Source organism: Zonotrichia albicollis, chromosome 3, assembly GCF_047830755.1.
Source record: "Zonotrichia albicollis isolate bZonAlb1 chromosome 3, bZonAlb1.hap1, whole genome shotgun sequence".
In the NCBI taxonomy this organism is placed as follows: domain Eukaryota; kingdom Metazoa; phylum Chordata; class Aves; order Passeriformes; family Passerellidae; genus Zonotrichia; species Zonotrichia albicollis.
In genome coordinates this window covers 57,330,113-57,350,174 of record NC_133821.1, presented here as the reverse complement: position 1 = coordinate 57,350,174, position 20,062 = coordinate 57,330,113, and the positions used below count along the sequence as shown (strand labels likewise).

The window sequence follows — 20,062 nt, the reverse complement described above, 5'->3', positions numbered from 1 at the left end:
CCACAGGGCAGTGCTTCTGCAGCCTCCTGCCAGCACGGCTTTCCCAAGCTGCTCTGCAGCAAAGGGAAGCAGGAGCCACCAACTAACAGTTGCTTTCCGTACCCAGAGACTGCAGCCTTTACACAATTAATATGCTTTAAAATTCCACCCACACGAACCTGGGTCTAGAGCAAACCTGCGAGACTTTGTGCCAGTGATCCTCAGGCTGTAAAACTCAGTTGCACACACTCAGCCTGGAAGCAGTCACAGACACCTCCCTCCCTTCCAGTGCTGGGCAGTGCAGTACCCTCACAGCATTCCCTAAAACATGCTGGTGACACCCACTGAAGTGTGGACGGACATCAAGGTCCCCTGGGGACAGGGCCAGAGGGATGTGGGCAGCTCTGCTTCTGGCAAGCCTGGAAGCAGCCACTCATCGGGATGCAGAACTCGGAAAAGGCTGATGCTAAGAGCTGGGAGCACAGCAAACCCACTGAAAAGTGAAACAAAGGGTGACATTCCAGCTTCAAAGAATAAGTGTCAAAACCCATCAGGAAAATCTCTAAAGTCTTCTTACTTTAAGAAAACAAGAGACGTGCTGCTTACGAGCAAGTTAAATTTAGCTAAATTTTTGTACTATCAAAAAAGTGAACTTTTTGTGTCCTTGGGTGGGCACATACTGACAAACTTTACTATGAAATAAATACCACTAACTTTGCAGAAGGCAACAGGAAATTACAAGACAGCTATATATACACACAGATTCTTAAATTTGCATGGATTCTTCCAAAGAAGTGGATGGTGTCTTTTCTCTATTGAGTAAAAATGATGCACTCTTTAAAACTAACTTCTAAGTGGTAGAACCTGATAGAATAGGACTAGTACTAGGTAGTCTCTCCAGGTATGTTTATTCTCAGACATTTTCTATCTGGATTTATTTCAGATGTTTACAATAATCTGACTTACAGAAAGTATTTCAGATGGGAAATTGAACTTCCTGGTACCTGCTTAATGAAGTAATAGAATTTCTGCTTTCAGTGTCTAAATGTAATAATGGGCTTATTTCTCAATAGAACTTGCTCTTGGAAAATGAAGTGGATAATGGCAGCCACTGAAATCCAAATTTCAACTTAAGTTCAATATGCTTTCCATGTGAATAGGCTGTATTTCACCCAGAATCATATTTAAAAATCCACAGGTATATAAAGTGCTTACTTTAGTTCTGAAAAATAATTGTGATCTATTTCTGGCAAAGAATATAATGTGTTTTTTTTTATCTATGTGACTTGGGTTTTCCACTGCAAGCACCGTGTATCCATCATTCTACACATTCTGGAGCATGATGCACTGGAGTAAAGGATCTGCTGTACAAGAGCCCCTAAGCTGGCAGCTGTGTTTTGCTGCCAGACCTTGGGAGTTAGATGTTTATTGAGTTCTTGCTGGTAGATGGGAGCATGGTTCACAATAATGAAGGATAATCTCTGTGGATTCCACTTTTGCAATAAAGTAAGATAGATTCTGGTTGCAAGTTGTAAGAAAAGTGACAAATATAGACCCTTCCTAAAATTTCATCATGATGGTGAAACCACTGGAAGGGGAAAGTACTGGATGCATTATGAGATATTATATTTTACTACACTGCATTTCAGTTTTAGGAATTTATGATGCTCAGTTTTTCCTTTAGAGCTGGATGAGAATGAATAAACACAACCACCATAAACTGAAAGGGTGTAGAGACAAATTCCTTCAATTTGAACAGAAATATGGGAAGCCCACCTTTCAACTTTTGGCTTCTAAAGTTACTGTCTCAGAAAACAAATAATCAAATGCAATCAAATAGAGAATTGCTCTAGATTTGGTGGCAATTTGTTGCTATACAAGAAGCAGTGGAACAATAAATATAATTCAAAGGAAAAACTAAACTCTTAGCCCAAGAGAAGAGCTGAACTGAAACAAAACAGTCTATGAGGCTACTAAAGAATTCAGCTGATAATTTTCTCCACACGTCAAGGTTTCATTTCCACAGCTAAAATTGTTAAAATCACCTTTGAAACCAGTGAAAATAGTCTGAAGTCTTTGGCACTACTCACAGCATGTACATTGTTAACATCCAATTTCTCCATCATCAGCAGAGTCTATTTGCTGAAGAACCGGTCCAATATGTAGTTAAGTTACAGTTAAGTACAATATATGCACAGAAAGTTATGTAAGAGAATATCCAAGGTAAAGCAGAGATACAAAAGAATTTCACATGTAATAATTATAAATGCATAAGGTGATGAGTACTTCTACAGCATTGTTCTTCCTATTTGTTCAATGTATTTGTTCTTCATTGCCTTGTATTTCAGCAATATGTAAAGTGACTCAGCCCTAGGGAGTTCAGTTTTGGGGAAATGACACACACATGCAACCCTGAGAAAAGATGATGAAGAATGAGTCCCAAGAGATTGAAAATTCAAATGCAGTTTAATTGAAAAAGTTAAAAAAACAGGGGAAAACATTTTTTCCAATTATTTCAGCTTCTGCTATAAACAAAGATGAATGTTTCTCAAGTTTTTGCCATTAATATTGTTGCTGTAAAGCTCAAGTATGCAAAACAAAATTAAATAAAACAGGACTGATTCATCATTACACTCCAGTTGTTTTGCAGTGCTCTGGTGAAGCAGTAAATGCAGAAAAAACATGTTGTTAGACCAACTTTACGGCTGTTCTGCATCATCAAAGTGGCACAGAGCAACTTATCACAGACAAGTAGCACAAAACAATTTGAAAAACCCTTTCTTATCCTTCCTATCTCTGTCCTCTCTCGCTTTCACTATCAGTTGCACAAGACTAAGAAAACTACTCGTCCTCCTGCTCCTTTGATCCCTTCTGTTCTTCAAGCCATTTAGAATTGCTTCCATGTTGCTACTCACCCCTGGAGCTGCTCCTCACCACAAAGCTGGTGAGCACCACAGACCATGGCTAACCCTGACTCCTGTTCTGCAACTGTGCCTGCCTGCAGCACAGCACAGGGCCAGGGCAGGACTGGGATCACTGAACATAAGCTGTACAAACAGACGAACAATTGTAACAATGTGTCACTAAGAGTTGTAACTAAAACAGCAGGGGGGAGAAAACCCCAAATCATAAAACTGGAGGGCAAAACCTCTGGAAAACGAATGCGCCTGTGATGCACACCTGCAATTTGTAAGACACTGCTCAGCAAAGCACTTACACTGCCATGGCTGAAGTTGAGCTTCCTGAAGCCCTTCAGCACACTTCACTTTTGGATGAAAACTCTTATGAACAATGACAATTCCTAGGTGGTGAAAAAGGGGCATCCACTCCTGCACTAAGCATCGAGGAGATGGGGAAAGCAGAACATGCAGCAAAGGTGGCAGGGACATAGCAAAGATACTAAATGCTCTTTAGGCCTGTGTTGTGTGAGGAAAACTGATTCACAGCTCCTCAGCTCCAGGGATGCAGTTTCCCCTGATATTCTTGTCTGGCTGAGTGCCAGCCCATTTTTGAGGTAGGAAGTGAAAGTGAACCTCCTCACCCATTTATTTTCTTTAGAACAGCGAAAGAACTTATCACCTCTTGTCCAGGCTAGGACGTAACAATGTGACCTCCCCACCTGCAGCTCTGCACTCTCACCTTCACATTCTCAGCCTCACTGTGGCTCTCTACTTTGGCACTTGTATCCATGGTCATACCCACAGTGGAAACACAAAGCCCAGATTTCCTTATGCTGGGATGATTGTTTTTAAGTTAAGTTCAGAACCAAGTAAATCCATGTCACCAGCTGAATGAAAAATCATATTTTCCTGACATGCAGAGAATAGAAAAAAGTGCTTTGTACATCCTTTACCCCCTTTATTAAAAAAAAAAAAGCAGGAAAGTTCCATTCTTCTGAAAGTCCAGGTGAGGTTAAAAGCCATGGAAAAATATGTAGTTAAACAGTGTTCACCTACAACTGCAGCAGGAATAACACACAGCAAGATTTAGATGCAAATATGATGGTCTAGAACACCACATAAAGAGTTTAAATCTACTGGTATACAGACAAGGGAGACATCCACAATGATCTCTCAGTGAAGGAATTTCATGTTGGATATATTTACCAGCTAACACTTAGGAGATGACAACCCTTGACATTTACCATCTAATGTTAGACTACAACTCTCCAACGCTTTACACCTGCAGGATAAACTACAGGCTGGAGAACGAAGACAGGTACAGGAATGTACATAGGGAGGCTGACACTGAAAAATTTTTGAAAAAAGATTTCCAGCTCTCACTTACATCATCAAAGCTTGTATTACATGTGCTTGATGCTCCTGGAAATTTGTCTGAGTGTTCCCAGTCCCAGGTTGTACAAATGCTTCCACTAGAATCAATTATAGTTTGCTATTGGTATAACTAAGGTATACTCTAGGACACTGATCTGTTCAGTCACTGGCAGCATTTTCAAATCAACTGGTAGATAAATATACAGCATTTAGAAATCTGAAAAGCATTTATTTGGTTTTCAAGAATATTATGCACACACGCTGAATCATTCCCTGCTGACATCTTTTCATTGGCTGTGATCACACTCCTTTGAAATGAGAAAAAATCACAACTGTGCATACATGATTAACTTTAATTAGCAAGCACCTACAAATCAATTATTAGATTGTCACCTAATTAGCTGGAATAGTAAACTGTAAGCAGCTGACAGAAATTTCAGAGAGGAATGAGAAAACAAACAGTGCCAAGCACACATGAATTCAGAGCCAAGTTCAGCACCACTGAAGAGCAGCTGAGATGGGGTCTAGGAAGCTCTGACTTGTCTTCCAGTTCAAGTAATGAGGACATTAAATAATTTCTGTAAAACTACACAGGTCCTCAGTCTGAGAACAAGAACCAGCAGAGCTGTACCTAGATGTTGGTTACAGCACTGTGCTGCTCCACAGCACACAAGCTGAGGACTTAGGTGATTTTATTGTCTATGTAGTTTGAAAATGTTAAATTATCTGAAAGATTATTTTAGCCATATTTTACCAGGCTGCAGAAACAGGAACATGTTTTGCCATCCTGACCTGTATTTTCCCTATTATATCTCCCATCTAAATCTTGGCTCAGATACAGAAATATAAAGAGGATTTGGTGGGCAGGGCAGCCAGGCTATTGACACAATTACAGTTTCTTTTGTTGAAATGGATGGGGCCCTTGAAAGAATTCCTATGATCACAATTTTGGCTGGAATAACATAATTCACAGGCAATATCATAAAGATGCTCTGAGCCAATTCATTGTGACCACAGTTTTTTAACATAGAGAATGCACATCATAAATCATTCTAGTCTAGGATGAAAAAATTTTATAGAATTTGCATTTCCTGATAAGGTTATTTCATGAGCATATGCATCATATGCTACTCAGGGCAGAGTGTAGGTGCTGGTTTTGGAACAGGCTAGTTGAATGCAGGTACCATTGAGGTGATTTGGTCCCGACAGCAAGTATGCTGCTCAGTTTCTGGAAGGAAAAATCCCAGATCACCCCCTTGGTGGATTGCGTAGAAAAGGAATTAAACTTACATCTTGGTTTTGAAATTGTTTACTCTAGTAAACAACTAATGAAGAGGAAAAAAAAAACAAAACCACTGAACAACCAAATACATTTCATTTTCTTTCCTTTTGCCTTCCTCAAATGAAATACCTTACAGAAGGATCTTTATTAATCTTTCTTTCCAATAATGCGATTTAAAACATTTTCTTTATAACAAATGGAAAAGCACTACTCATGTAAGTGGGAGTTCTAAAAATTCCAGAATGTGGTTGCTCTTTATATGAAAAATCATTTATTCTTTTAATATGCAGTGCATAGAACGATTCCATTAAGTATTAGTGCTTCTGACTTGATATGAATTTGGCTTTCTTCCTCTCTCCTCTGTTTTTCTCATCTAACAAAATTGTATCAGGACAAATGGCATTATGCAATGTACCTTATAATGCTCCTAATGTAAAACCCTCTCTTAGTCTGCTTTCACCGGAGATTTCTGTCTAAGCTTTAACAAAGGTAAACGAAAGAAAAATTTGGAGCATTTGAAACTATTTGTAACACACTTAATATAGCATATCTTCATAACAGGGAAAAGTGAAAATACACTTTTAGGGAGTGAGTACTTAAGAATGCTTTGCCTGAAGTACAAGTTTTAAACCAGAGCCAAAGCCTGCCAGCCATTGTTATGAAAACCATCAGGCAGTGAAGACAGCCATGGAAATGGCTGGGGTAGTAGCTGGAAATTTCAGCATCACTTAGGTTTTCTCCTTGCTGAACTGTACATCAAACCTGGCTTTCAGGTAGAAGAAAACATATTTTTTTAAAATTTATAATCAAGGATTACTGTGAAAACTACCAAAGTATTCACCATATGATCTGCATTTCCCATGCTACAGAGAAGATAAAAAACTAGGATCTGTAAAAGGAAGTGCTTTCAGTCTTGTAGCATAAACTAGTGCCCTTTGTTCTGAGAGAGGCTATCACCAGAACAGAACATTTATGCAAACTGTATGCTAAGTTCTGAAACGCATTCTTGACATAAATATATGGCAAGGTATATGATTAGATGATCTTTAAAGCAAAAGCCAGTTCATTAACTAACTGCCTCAGTCTTTAGCTGTAAAGGATTGCTGTGTGAATTTCCTGGATGACTCAATGTCTATTTAAGAGCTTATATTTAAGCTGTTTTCTACAAGTTGATTTTGCTTATGAAATGATGATTCTTACTGAGGACAGAATTTTTTTTCACAGTGTGAGAATGATTCATAACCATATTTTTGCCTTGATCAGAATTTATTATTTTTCTTGATGCATCTTGCACCAGACTGATGGGTCAGCCAGACAGAATGTCAGTCATGCTAGAAAAAAAATATACCCTCCTGTTATATTGACAATACAACTGTTCATGAACAGAACTCATGAGCAAGATCGACTAAAGCAGGTGGAGAAAAGATTTTTTGCTAAAACAAGCAGCTGAAATCCCTTTCAGGCTTATCAGCTTGAATTGAGAATTATCTACTCCTCGTGCAACACTAAATATGATAAAGGAAAACATACTGTCTGTTTCAGCATTCACAGTGAGAGAAAATGCTGCTCTTTGAGCTGAAATAAAAGCACCAAGAACATACTGCTGCTGCTAAGTACTTAGTACAGGCAACACGCCTTGATACAAGGAATAAACAGTTTTGCCACATTAGATTATTACATTCCCAGTACTGTAACAGATTTCAAGAAGAACTTGTCACAGATTTCCTTCTGGATTTAAGAACAGTGCAGTGAGAATAGCATGTTATCTGCACAAAACTAATGTGATGCCATGACAGGCCCACACAGCTGCTCCTTCAAAGCCTTCATAAACTGAGAATGAAAACAGAGCTTATCCCCTAATTCCACATAACAGTTATTACATTTTTAATACACAAACAGCATTTCTGTCTCTTACCTTTGACAGGCATGTGCTGAAAGGATGCTCCAAGATATTTTTCAGGATGCTGGTTATAGAGGAATCCCTGACTTACACAGGTCAGCTGCCATGGCACAATACTAAAAAATGTCAGACAAAGCAGTCAGAATTACCCAGAGGCTTGATAAAGATAAGCTTACTTGGGATCTAATCTAGAGACTGCGTACTGATAGGTGTGTGTTAGAGAAATGGCAAATATGACAGGTCCAAAAGGACAACTGAGGAGCAAACCATGAATCCAGACTGCTATGCCTATTAACTTGACTAGTATAGAAATGCAATGTTATGGTTCCTGAGCCTTGAAAATGAGTACTGTGAAATTTATAATATCCATGAGTTCTTCTTTCAGCAATTCTGCATAGTATTTATGCAAATACAATTACACTTATTTTGAAAAGATTAGCATAACTTCCAAAATTGTCTCTCCAGAGAGGAATCTCCCAAATGAGCTTTAGGTTCTCAATATGAAACCAAAATTTTATTTACTCTTTCCTTCCTTACAACCTCTTAAATTCACTAAAACAATGAAAACACCATTCAAGAAAAAAGAACTCTGAGAAATGCCTCCATAATATAGCTTGTGGATCAATGGAAAACACAGCATCCCTAAGAAATAAACAGTGAAATTTTCAGACGAGCGAATAATCCAGAAAAATCTCAAGAAGGTTTTGCACATATAGAAATATGTATATTATCAAGCAAGTCAGTGAGCTCTATTTTCTGCACCTTCCTGCAGAGCCATGAGGCTTCTGCTACTGGATGTAGCTATGCCTGATTTGACCCTTTGGACAGTTCCCTTTTTAAGCTGCAGCATTTTGCATCTTCTATTTCATTTGGAAAATGTTTGCATTTTAGGATCCATTAATACTGCTCTAGGAGAAAAAGATTGCAAATATTACTTTCATATCCTGTTGCTGCACTCAGCAACAGTGGGACAATTGTTACTTCTTTCTATTGAATTAACTGCATTATCTATAAGTCAGCAAAAAGTAACCACAGGAAAAAAAAATGGTTTTGGTTTTTGGGCTTTTTTTAAGAAGTTATGATAAGCAGTATTTCACAAAATTAAAATTAAGCTTCTGGGTATACAACCATAGGATTTTACTGTCAACACCTATGGAAATATTACACAAACAAACATTCTGCCATCATCTCATAAGAAATAAAGTTTAGCAAAAAAATAGCATACATTGCCATACAGCTAAATAATTTGTCATGTTTGCATAAATAAAAAGGAAGCAAATTATTATTGTAAGTTCTAATGTGCAGCATTAAAATAAAGATTATCCTGGCACTGGTGTAGGCACAAGCGATTCTATGTCTGCTCTTTATTACCACTTGTAGCACTGCTAACATCAGTGATTAGGGATAAATAGATACATGTGCCTTTATTTAAGAAGTAATCCCTCTGCTAAGTATGAGGAATAAATTCAGAACACAGCAAATACCATGATAAAGTGCTTCATTAAGTGGGCTCTTTCTGGAACAGCTGGAAGGTCATGAAAGATTGAACTTCTTTCTGTCAACCTGAATACAACTAAAAATCCAAACAGCATAAACTATCTCAATTCTCAGCCACATGCAAACATGGCTACTACTGCACAAAACTGTGAATTTGTGGTAAAAAGACAACCACTTCTTGGCAGAGACAAAAATGAAGGAATATTCTTCCATGATCTCTCATGGACAATACTCAGTCTTTAAAATTTTTTATTAATAATCTTATAGCACACAGTAGTTCTGCAGATACTTACTAAACCACAAAAATATGCTGATGAAGTCCTGTTTTGGCACTAAGTCTTCTTTGAAATTGAAGATGGAGATAATTTAAATCCTGCCACAGATTTTGTATATATACAAGTCAGGCTCCAAATCTAGTCCAGGAGACTGAAGAATTATATGCATTCACAGAAATATATAAATACTTTGAACCTAGTGACACAGCCATGTGCAATGCAGGTACCATCCCTTTTACTCTATATTCAGATGTAAACTGATGTTTGTCTCTGGGCAGCATGCAATGATAAAATTTCTTGTGAGAGCCCAGAAAAGTGGTCAACCCAGACCTTCATTCATTCATTCAAGCCCAGTAGTCAGGATTTATCAGAAAGGATTCTTTCTGGAGTGTGAAAAGAAATGGTGGCACATCAGTTCATTGCTATGATGTGCAATATGTCCTGTGCAAGGGATATCTACCTCTACTTTTAGAAAAAAAAGGCAAGGGATAAAGGATGTCACGTAACTTTGAATCTTGGAAACGGGGAAATAGAAGGGGAACTTCTCTTTGGTGGCAGATTAGTTGGTCTGTCAGCTTTCTCTAGGTTCAGAATATAAATTTTTAGTGTAGTTTAGCAGTTACAATTCTTTAAATCAAGGATACCACGAGCTTCTGCTTCCTCAAGTCACTAACTTCTGTCACCATAGCATCACTGACCTGTGGACCAGAGGAGTGAACTGGAAACTAATCAGTGTTTCTAGGATTGCACTCTTCCTACGTGAATGTATAATGATTCCCAGCCTATTGTTGGATGTTGGCATTAAACATAGTGTAAGCCTTAAAGAGTTGATCTTCAGTTGTATTTCAGGGAAAAAAAAACAGGGCCACAGACTCACACTGAAGAATTGAATGCAGAAGGACTGTGAAAGCAGTGCCCTCCTGAAGAAGAAATGGGACATGCTCCACAAGCTGACAGAGTAGGACAAATCTACCATGAGGGATGCACCCCATGCTCCCAACCTGACACCTCCACCATCAACTTTTCATGGAAGATTTTAGGGCAGTTTAAGAAGTACCCCTTGCCCAGTCATGAAAACACTGTGAGCAACTAAAAGCTACTTAAATGAAAGAAATAACAACTTAAACATGCTGCAAAAATGTAAATTTAGATACAATCTCTAGGAAGAGGAAAGCTTCAGATTTTATAACCCAGTTTAGGGAGCACAAGAAGGTGGAAATGTAGTGCCAACAGCACAACTGTATTCAAGTTAATTCCTTGTGCAGAAAGGATCAAGAAGGGTCTGTGAGAAACACAAACGTGGGAGAGGAGAGGAACTGCACTTTCAGGAGGGTACCTAGAGTAGGTGCAGCCCCAATCATGGAGCAGTTTAATTGAAGCCAAGGTTGCTGCAGTCCCCCAGCCCTGAGGCCTGAAGCAATTAATATTGCAGCCTCCTGTGCTCTCACACAAGGTGGGTGTGTGAGCAGGGACACAGCACAGGACTGAGCTGGGGCAGGGGCAGAGGGGCTGCTGAGCTGAGAGCTGCCAGGGCAGAGCAGCTCTGGGCTGGGCATGCCCTCACCACATTCACATGCTCTCTATGACAAATAACAAATAGCTATTTCCTTTTGCACAGATCATACCATTTTTGGTGAAACTTGCTGAAAGCAGTTGCAGTCTAACCTGAGAGGTTGGAAGCACATTATTCCTCAAGAAGAAAGTATTTCTCATAAATAGTGTGCAGGACAAAATCCTTACAACTTGGAGCAAACCTAGGTTGCTCAGGAAAAAAGATGCATCTCTAAACAAGCCATGAGTGTAAACAACTGAAAAGGTCAAGTCCCAGCATATAAAGAAATTTCTCTCAGGTGTGAGCTAAAGCCCTTCTGCCACAGGCAGGTGGATGGAGGCAGAATTAATTTCTGAAATGCTCCCTGGGGATTTGACAGGCTAAAGTATCACCAATCTTAAAAGTCTGCAGAAACAACAGACTTTTTTTAGAGAAGCCAAATAAGTGAAATATTGACCGTTCTCTAAACAAAACTTCCATCCTATTTACTGAGATTTCCAGTGAAGTTTAGATATAATTTATTGAAGGAATTCAAACTCATTTATTGTGAAGCCTTAATCACAAGATTTTAGTCTACATCTTTCAGCCCTGTCTCATTTGTTATGCTGCTGTCACTCCCACTCCTCTTCCTAGATCAACAATGTTGTAGAAGGATTAATCAGGTCATTTGAAAAGACCTTAATTTTTACTGAGAGCTGACAAAACCCCTTCAAGTGCATCAAAAAAGTAGAAAACACTGATATTTGAAAATGAAAAGCTTTCAAAAAGAAAGAAAAATTCCTCAAGGAAAAATAAAACCTTTAAATTATTCTCCTGAAGACCTCAGAGGATAAAATCCTTTAAATCCATTAATATTTTGGCATCAGTTTGCAGTTATTAAAATCACGCTTGACTTCTAAAATAAGACTGAGCATAAAGACACTACACCGGGTTCAGTAACTTTGCTTGATTATATGCTACTGAGCTCAAAATGATGCCCTAAAATAAAGGAAAACCCAAACCCACAAATCCCCTCAGAAAAAATATAAAATTGCCCCTAAAAACCCCAGCCTTGAAGACACGTAAAGGGGGAGAAGCACAGAGCCCTTTGTTTGGCTTTATCAGACACCTTTCCCTGGGGTCAGGATTTCAGAGGAGTCACCAAGACAGATGCAGAATAAAACAGATGCTACAAATTGCAGGTCTTTTAGCTTACATAAAAAATATTGAACTTATCCAGGAGGGATGGGAGCCCCTTGCTCTCTGAAGGCCAGGATGCTTTAGATGTGCAAGCACTGCTGAGCATTGGTGCTTGATCAATGCAGGGCTCTGCTGGCAGCACTGCTGGGGAAAACCCAACAATTGTGCTTCAGACCTGTGCTGGGACACTCTTTGGGAGCACGAAGAATGTGTTCTCTTCAAGCAAAAGATTTTCCTCAAACCTGCATTGAAAAGATAGTTTTTTCCTCCAACTACAGTGAGTGCCAAAGGCTACAGACTGAACATAGCAGGAAACTCCTGAGGGAAGATGATGTTTCCCTTTATGGTGTTTCCCTTTATCCTGCATGAGAGATGTGCTACAGATCCCACCTCCCTACTCAGCATGTTCTGGTGGTTCTTTTAGGGACAGTCTCACACACTGTCATGGCTTTTTAGGTGCCATTTCCCATATACTGCAGAAGGTGCTAGGTTTACAGCTTAAGCTCTCCTAAGAAAGTATAGCAGCCAAAAATGTAGCTTTCCAATAGTCAGTGTCTTGCAGGAATAGCTGGTTAAGTCCTGACATGTCTAGGGCTTATGGTCTTGCCAAAAGATTATAAAAGAGCTTGAATTAGAAGTCAAAAGCAACTATTTTATATAATTTCAACTTTGAGGCAGGAAATATTTTGTATACATATATTTGATATGTTTTACTTAGTGGAATCATAAAACACGCAACATTACTTTATTATGGCTTTTAAATTATTCAATGATTATGAAATAGTTGGTCAGACAATAATTTTGTCCTGATAATTACATCTCTTCCATCCCTAAAATGGGTGACTAAAACTAAAAAATAAAGAATTAACTATGAATGATCTATAAATAAGTTACCATCAAAAATAGGTATTTGAAAATACACATGGATCTAAATTACTTCAGCTGTAACTGAAAGAACACCAATAGATACAGTTTTCAGGGTTTTAAGATTAATTGTAGCATCTGGAACATATTAAATATAGTTTGATAAATTCTGAGATTAGGGAGTTTTAAACTTTCTTATTACAGATAATATATAAGTTCTCAAGCTACATTTCAGCTTTCTCTTTGTCCATATAAAGCAATACATTTCAGTTTCAGCGAAATAAGCTTTCAATATAAGCATAAGTATTACTTGAGAAACCTACCATAGATTAGTATCTTTATTGCATATACTCACTTTTATAATCATGTCCTGAACGTTCTAGGCAAAGATGAATTTTCAACACTAGGTAAGATGAATTATTTAAAAAAATAGAAATTTGGGGTTGTTGATTACATTATTAATTCCTTGCCCTTTGCACTTTAAGGACCCTTCCCCCCACAAAAAAAAAAAAAAAAAAGAAAAAAAAAGATAAGAATATAAAACTAAGGAACATAAATAAGAGTAATAAGAGATAATACTATTTGCAAGCTCTGCACTGATTACAAAACCAAATAAATAAAAAAGAGCTATTGTAAACAGCTCATGGAAAATCCTATGAAGTAGTTTCAATGTGTTTGCCATGCCATGCAAAATCTAGGAAAATATAACTTTGTGTCTTGAGACACTTTCTGATGGTGAGTTCTCCAGGCACACCACATATTTTTGTAAAGTCTACAATCTTTTTAATATTTCTATGTTTTTAATCAAGGGCAGATTATTTTGAATGATGTCTAAGGAATGGAAACATGCTGGATTCTTGCACAAGTGTGGATGCAGCAAAATAATGATGTACCAGCCCCGTCCTGCAGAAGTCTGCTTTGAGCACTGTGCTCATGTCCAGTGCCCTGCTGACACTCACTACTGACATCTGAGTCTGTTTCTTATCCACCCCAGAGCTGTTTGCTGCCTCCTGACTCCTGATGCTTTCTAGCTAAAATAACAGAATAACTTAGATGTGTTTACATAATATCAGCACATAGTAAGCCCTAACAAACAAAATCAAACAACCAAAAATAAAAAATGTACTCCAAAAGCAATATTTAGGCCAAGCTTAATTTTCATCAAAGTTCGGCAAAACAATGGTTTAGTTTTGGGTTTTCTTAAGTTTTAAAATGTTGTAATTTTATATGAATATATGGGTTACTGAATTTTTAATTTGTAATTTGAGATGGAAGAGCAGGAAAGATGAGTAGAAAGAAGATTATTTTACATATCAGTTTTGTTTTGAGACCACAGTTTTCCCTTATTTGCACCCAGGAAGAAATATACAAGGGTTTTATTCCCATTTAATGAGAGTAAAAGGAGTAATATGTTCCTCTGAAGCGGAATTTGTAAAGTAAGAGGTTATTTGGTATCAACAAAGGCAGAAGTTAGGCTGTCTTGATGACAGATTTGAAAAATGTGAATCTAGAGATAAGTGTGTTTGAGAATTCTTTAAAACCCCCCCAAATATCTCAAAGAAGAAAAACAAAAGGCCAAATAAATCTAATAGAGATCCTCTTGTAATTTGAGAAGGCCCATGCAGGAGCTCTCCTGAATGCTGAAGCCAAGGTCAGCACGTATTTTATTATGAAATTCTCCTTATATTGTATCATGAGATTATGAGGGGAATTCACAAAGAATTTGCCCACTTGACTGTTGTAAAGAACTGCATTTATCACAAAGGCAGAGCTGCTTCAAAAGGGCACTAAGGGATGATACAAAGTTGCAACTTGTGCACACCAAACAGGTACCAAACTGCAGACCTCATGAGCCAGAGAGAAAAGCAACCAGCATGCACATAGGGATCAAAAAGCAGGAAAAGAAATGTCTCTGGAAGTGTGTAAGACCACAGAGCAACTTCCTGCAGCAGCACAGTTCTGAATTGTGTCAGTGGGCAAAGCATGTCTGCCATTGCTGATTAGCTGGAAAAACCTAACCTCTGAAGCTTGAAAACTCCAGAAGAGCCATATTTCATTCAGTCTGGGCTTCCTGCTGAAACAACTCAGACAGACTTTCTGTACAGAGACTACCACGTAGTCTTTTGTCGTTCAAGGTTGAAGACCCTAAATAAAAATGCATTCTGGATGTGCTCAGAATGTAGATGTATTGTATGAAAACTAAACATGAGGTTTTAGTACATTCCCTGGTCTTGACTGTTCAGTGCCAAAGACAGCCTAAGAGATGCCTGAAATACTCCCATGCATTGAGACATCGCAGACTAATCGGCATAATTCAAAATCTAACATGGCCAATGTTAGTAGGGTTTGCAGAGCACACTGATTTAAATTCAAAGGAATCCAATGTATTACCATACTAAAGACTCTTAAGGGATGTTTATTCATCTTGCACCTACCTTTAAGCATAGCTATAAAGTTTGATATTAAAGAAGAAAAGAAGAAATATTTTATTATAATTTTCAGTTCTAATGTCTAAACTGTCTGATTCCATTAGGTTAAAAATCCATTGGTGTGATGGTGAGTGCACAAGCTACCTAAAATTGATGCAAAGACTGTTGCTGATGGTCCATTTCACATTCCCTGTTCAACTGGAACTCTGGAAGCTTTAACAGTTCCATGGGCATGGAGGCTTTAGTAAGATGCTCTGAAGGTTAATGACGCCTGCAGTGACGTGAGGCCCAGGGTCAGTTAACACACTTGACTGCACAGCCTGCCTGGGAAGTTTGCTAGATGTGGATGTGGGCTGCTAACTTGAACTGAACACTAATTATCCCAGACCCTGCAATTCTAAGGGAGCTGTGAGGTGTTTGTGTGAGGCACATTATCTTGAGTGATTACACTGTAGCTATAGCCATCAGTTCATCACAGTCTGGTGGAAAAATACCCCATGGCCTATTTTGAAAACAGAACAATATACATTTTGCAGGACCTTTCACGATGCTACTGTGTTCTTTTCACCTTGCTAGCTGAAAGCTAAGAAGGAAAAATTAGTAACTAAAATTTTAAATTTACTTTTGAGATGAAATACAGGTAAGACAAAATATCCCTAAACTGCTAGTGTTGCATGACAGTTTCATTGTATCAGAACTTCATTTGCAGATTTTTTTAAAACAGCTTTTGCATTTAATATCAACATATTATAATGTCTTATAATGTTGTGGACTTGAAAATACCAGGTTAATGGTTGGACTTGATGATCTTAAAAGCCTTTTCCAACCTAAACAATTATTCGATTCTATATAATTATTTTTAAATGCTCTCGTTCTCCTTACCTTTAAGTACCAATGGCGTAGATCAAGAAGTTTAGCAAAATGGAACCAACTAATCTCTAAACAATGAGACCTAAGGATTTTCTGCTGTTTGGTTCTAGCAAACTGACTTCTACTCACACCTTTTGTACATGGTACTTTCATATTATCGCTGTAGACGCAGATGCATGCTGAAGATTTCTCTGCAATATACCATGCAGAAAGCAATAAAGGTATTTCTGAGCTATAAAACTGAGAAATGTAAATGACATGGTCAAAATTTGATTGTTTGTGATTTTTTAGCCTATATAAGAGACCAGAATTTTTATCAGACTAAAATTTTTCTCTTTTGCTCTTTACTAGGCTGACAGCCCAACCTTGTTATTATCCCTTTGAAAATATTTATCTCTAAGACAGCACCACAGTCCAATATTACAAGTATAGAGACTTACTTTCTTTTAGAAGAAAAACCTTACCAGCTTCAGTTATTTTATAGTCCTCATTATGATGTCTCTAAAAGTCAGGAACACCTGTAGCCTATTGGTTTTAGGTGTATGGTCATCTCAACAAACAAGTTGCACTCATTCCTACAATTCTTTCAGTTTATTCACTGAACACTGCTGACTGTAATCATCAAAAAGTAATAGCTACTATTTACAGAGAGGGCAGCCACTTGCTTCCAGTGCTGCCACCAAGGATCTCACAATTGCTTTCATTCCTCCAAGGAGCTTCATAAAAAGAGCAGCACAGGGAATTACTGATTACATGAACTCTGCTAGGAGAAAGCTAAAATCAGTACTAAGTACCAGAGATTCAAAGAAGCCCTTGAAAATGCAAGCACTTTGTAGCTCTGCAGTACCAATAGATGCTGCCCCTTACTCTTCTTCCCTCCAAACTTTACAGTGCTGCAGGATTTGATGTCCCTCTTGAGATGTTTGCATGTGGCAAAAGGGGAGAATTACCCTTCCTTCAATGAAAGACACCAAAAAAGTATGCAGAGGCAGAACACAGTAAAATGATAACAGTAGCCAGTTTCGCCAGTTTCTTTACAGATAAAAATTCACAGTTTACTCTTATGAAATGTTACAGATTAGTGTAACTTTTACCTATTTTATGTATTTTTAAGGAAAATAATAAACACCACAACATTTATAACTCTTTCTTTCTTTCTCTAAATAATAATTCAACAGGAAATGGAAGTTTACTACAGAGAACTGAACAGTCACACACACAAAAGAACTATTAATAAGGAATAGAAAATATGCTGTGCTGGTTAAGACTAGTAGGTATCAAACTGGGCCTTTTTTGCTCTGGCAAAAACCCCCTAGATATCTGCAAACTACGCTACTCCAGTTTGCAGCAAGGTGTCATTTAATTTCCTCAATGGCTTTGTAGACTAGATCTTAAGACATCTTTTGAGTTACACATATAAGATACAATTACTCCAAAGATCTCACAATAGATCTAACCAGAGTAATAACACTTTCATCTGAAATCCCAAACAGAAGCATCACAAACCAAGTTTTGTGTTGTAATTTAGCCTATAAAATAAATCTGCTCCTGCTAGCAACAAATGTCTATGCTGTCCCATATTATTTCTTCCTATTCCTTCCCACTGGTGGCTATTGCCATTCAAATTTGAAAATGCTGTTGATTAACAAATTACAATAAAAGCAGTGGAACACAGGCATGAGGAAAAATTAAATAGCGACTGGCAGCAAACCAAAGAGATAGTCCAAGAAATCAAAAGGATATGGAAGAGAAGTGAACCTTCTTTTTTCCCTGATAACATACATCACTGCCATTATAACCCAATGACTTATTTATACTTGCCTGTTTATACTAACTGTCCCAGCTGCCCACCACATGGAGACCTAGCTCCCACTAAAGTTTTCCTCACTGCTATATTTCAGTATAGACCCTCAAAGGTATTAAAGCAGCAAATTCCTGTAGAGGTTGGTGACAGAAGGGAGACTCCAAGGCAATCATGTTCATGGGGCCCAAGAAGAAATGTAAATGCTCACTGCTAAGAGACAAAAAGTGGATGGAATAACAGGTACTGCCTTTGAGGAGGAAGCCAACTCTTTGTGAGGTTTGTTTTTTGGTTTGTTTTTTTTTTTTTTTTTCTGGAGTAAAATATGCATCAAATCTAGAATTTATGATCCAGTTTTCTTAATTTCTGCAAAATCAGGAAGAGATTACATTTTCCATAGCATGAGATCATTGATCCTTTCAGCACCTGCTTATGCCACATAAGGAGAAATCAAGACATTTCCCCACCTTCTTTCATACTCATCCAAAGTCAGTCCAACTCTGGATAGTCCTTCGCTCAGTAATTTGATTCCATGCTGGCATAATGTATTATTTAGGGGAAAAAAAAGTCCTAGTCATGAAACAGAAGGTCTGCAAACATCATTTAATTGTTATCTAAATCATATTCAAATCACGCAGGAAATTAATCTGGAAATAAAAGTATGTGTGATAGGCTAATCTAAACACTGGTGTAACCAGTTTCAACTGTGGTTAAATAGAGATATGGTCTTTTGGAAAATGTTCTCTTGTTCCTGGAATAGTTCTGGATGCATAGGAAAAATACAGAATCTGACTTTCCAAATAGCTCTATACATATTATAAAGAAAAAAAGTCTGCAAGAAAAAAGTCAGAGGCACACATCTTCACAGTCACATGCATTAGAACATTAGGAAAACAATGTTTAGAGTATTACAGGTATCTCAATCTAGTGACAAAAAAAATCCCAAAATGTTTCAGATTTTTCTAAAACCCATCTGCTATTTTTACTTTTTTGACCTCATCTCACACAGACAATACAAATTAGGATATGTTACTGCATATGAGATTTAAAGAAATAAAGCTGGGACTTTGCTTGGGAATAAGAGAACAATGATTTAATTAACTGTATTTCTCTGCAGCTGACAGAACTGAAAAGATGGAAAACAAGGCTGAAAAGATGGGCCACACCAGGATATCAAGATTGCTCACCTTGCCAGTTAGGAGGATTTGGCACATTATATACGTGCAGTAACTTTGGTCTATGAGGAAAGTCTGAAAATGGCTCACACTGGCACTTTTTAGATACTGTTTCACTCTCAAGGGATGTGAAGCTAGAACTGGCATTTTTCTTATTTAAAAGGCGACCTTGCTCCAACAGAATAGAACTGACATGCATGGAAAATAGCCCTTGTTTAATAACTTGTTTTTTACAAATATTATGTATCTTCATCTCATCAAAGGTTAAAAATCTAGTGGAAGATGGGCTTCTAATGGCTAAATGAATGGCAACATCATTTATAGTATATCAAAGATTTTTCCTAGACATATAAGAAATGTTGAGTAGAGTGGAGGTTTCTGACCCCTCTCCATACGTGAAAATCGAGCAATTTTCTTCTTCATTCAAAGTTTGTCCTTCCTGAATGTTTATGAGCAGCAATTGACCTCAGTGAGAGATATCTATTTGCTTACCATTTTCCTGAAGCTCTTCAAAAGCTTGCACTGTGACAAATTTACTTCTCCCTGTTCAGACTGACTATGAGGTGACAAAGAGCATGGCAGAAGCTTTGTTTTTGAAGGAAAGCAATTTACTGGGAAAACGTCACACAAAATAAAAATAGGATTTCACTGTTGCATGGCATGTAATTGTGACAAGAATACTGATTAATATTTTCATCTGCACAATAAAAATATCACAAACACTAATGGCAGTATCACTTAATGGGCAGGTCCCTAAATGTGATTATATTTTGGCAACGCACTGTTCAGGCTGATCCATCTGGGAGTAATATTTCAAGTTGTCCTCTAGGGACTTAGGCTTTTTACAAACATGTGACTTTACTTTGTTGGGAAAATAGAAAATTTCTATGGAGACAATGATTACATGGAAATTAGACTAAATTTTCCTAGAAATCAGCCAGAACATGAGGAATGAATTCCCACAGAAACAAAGGACGAGCACAGT

At 37.7% G+C, this 20,062-nt stretch overlaps 1 protein-coding gene across 5 annotated transcripts in view; it reads right to left on the bottom strand.

Moving 5' to 3' along the window:
- Nucleotides 1-20,062, bottom strand: part of CHRM3 (cholinergic receptor muscarinic 3) — a 275,255-nt gene that overhangs the window by 102,079 nt on the left and 153,114 nt on the right. Inside the window, exon 2 of one of the 5 annotated variants that reach the window (XM_026793802.2) lies at nucleotides 7,451-7,551. The exons of the other annotated variants lie outside the window; for them this stretch is intronic. The gene's annotated coding sequence lies outside the window, so the exon portion shown is untranslated. The remainder of the gene's footprint in view (nucleotides 1-7,450; nucleotides 7,552-20,062) is intronic. 5 annotated transcript variants of the gene reach the window in all.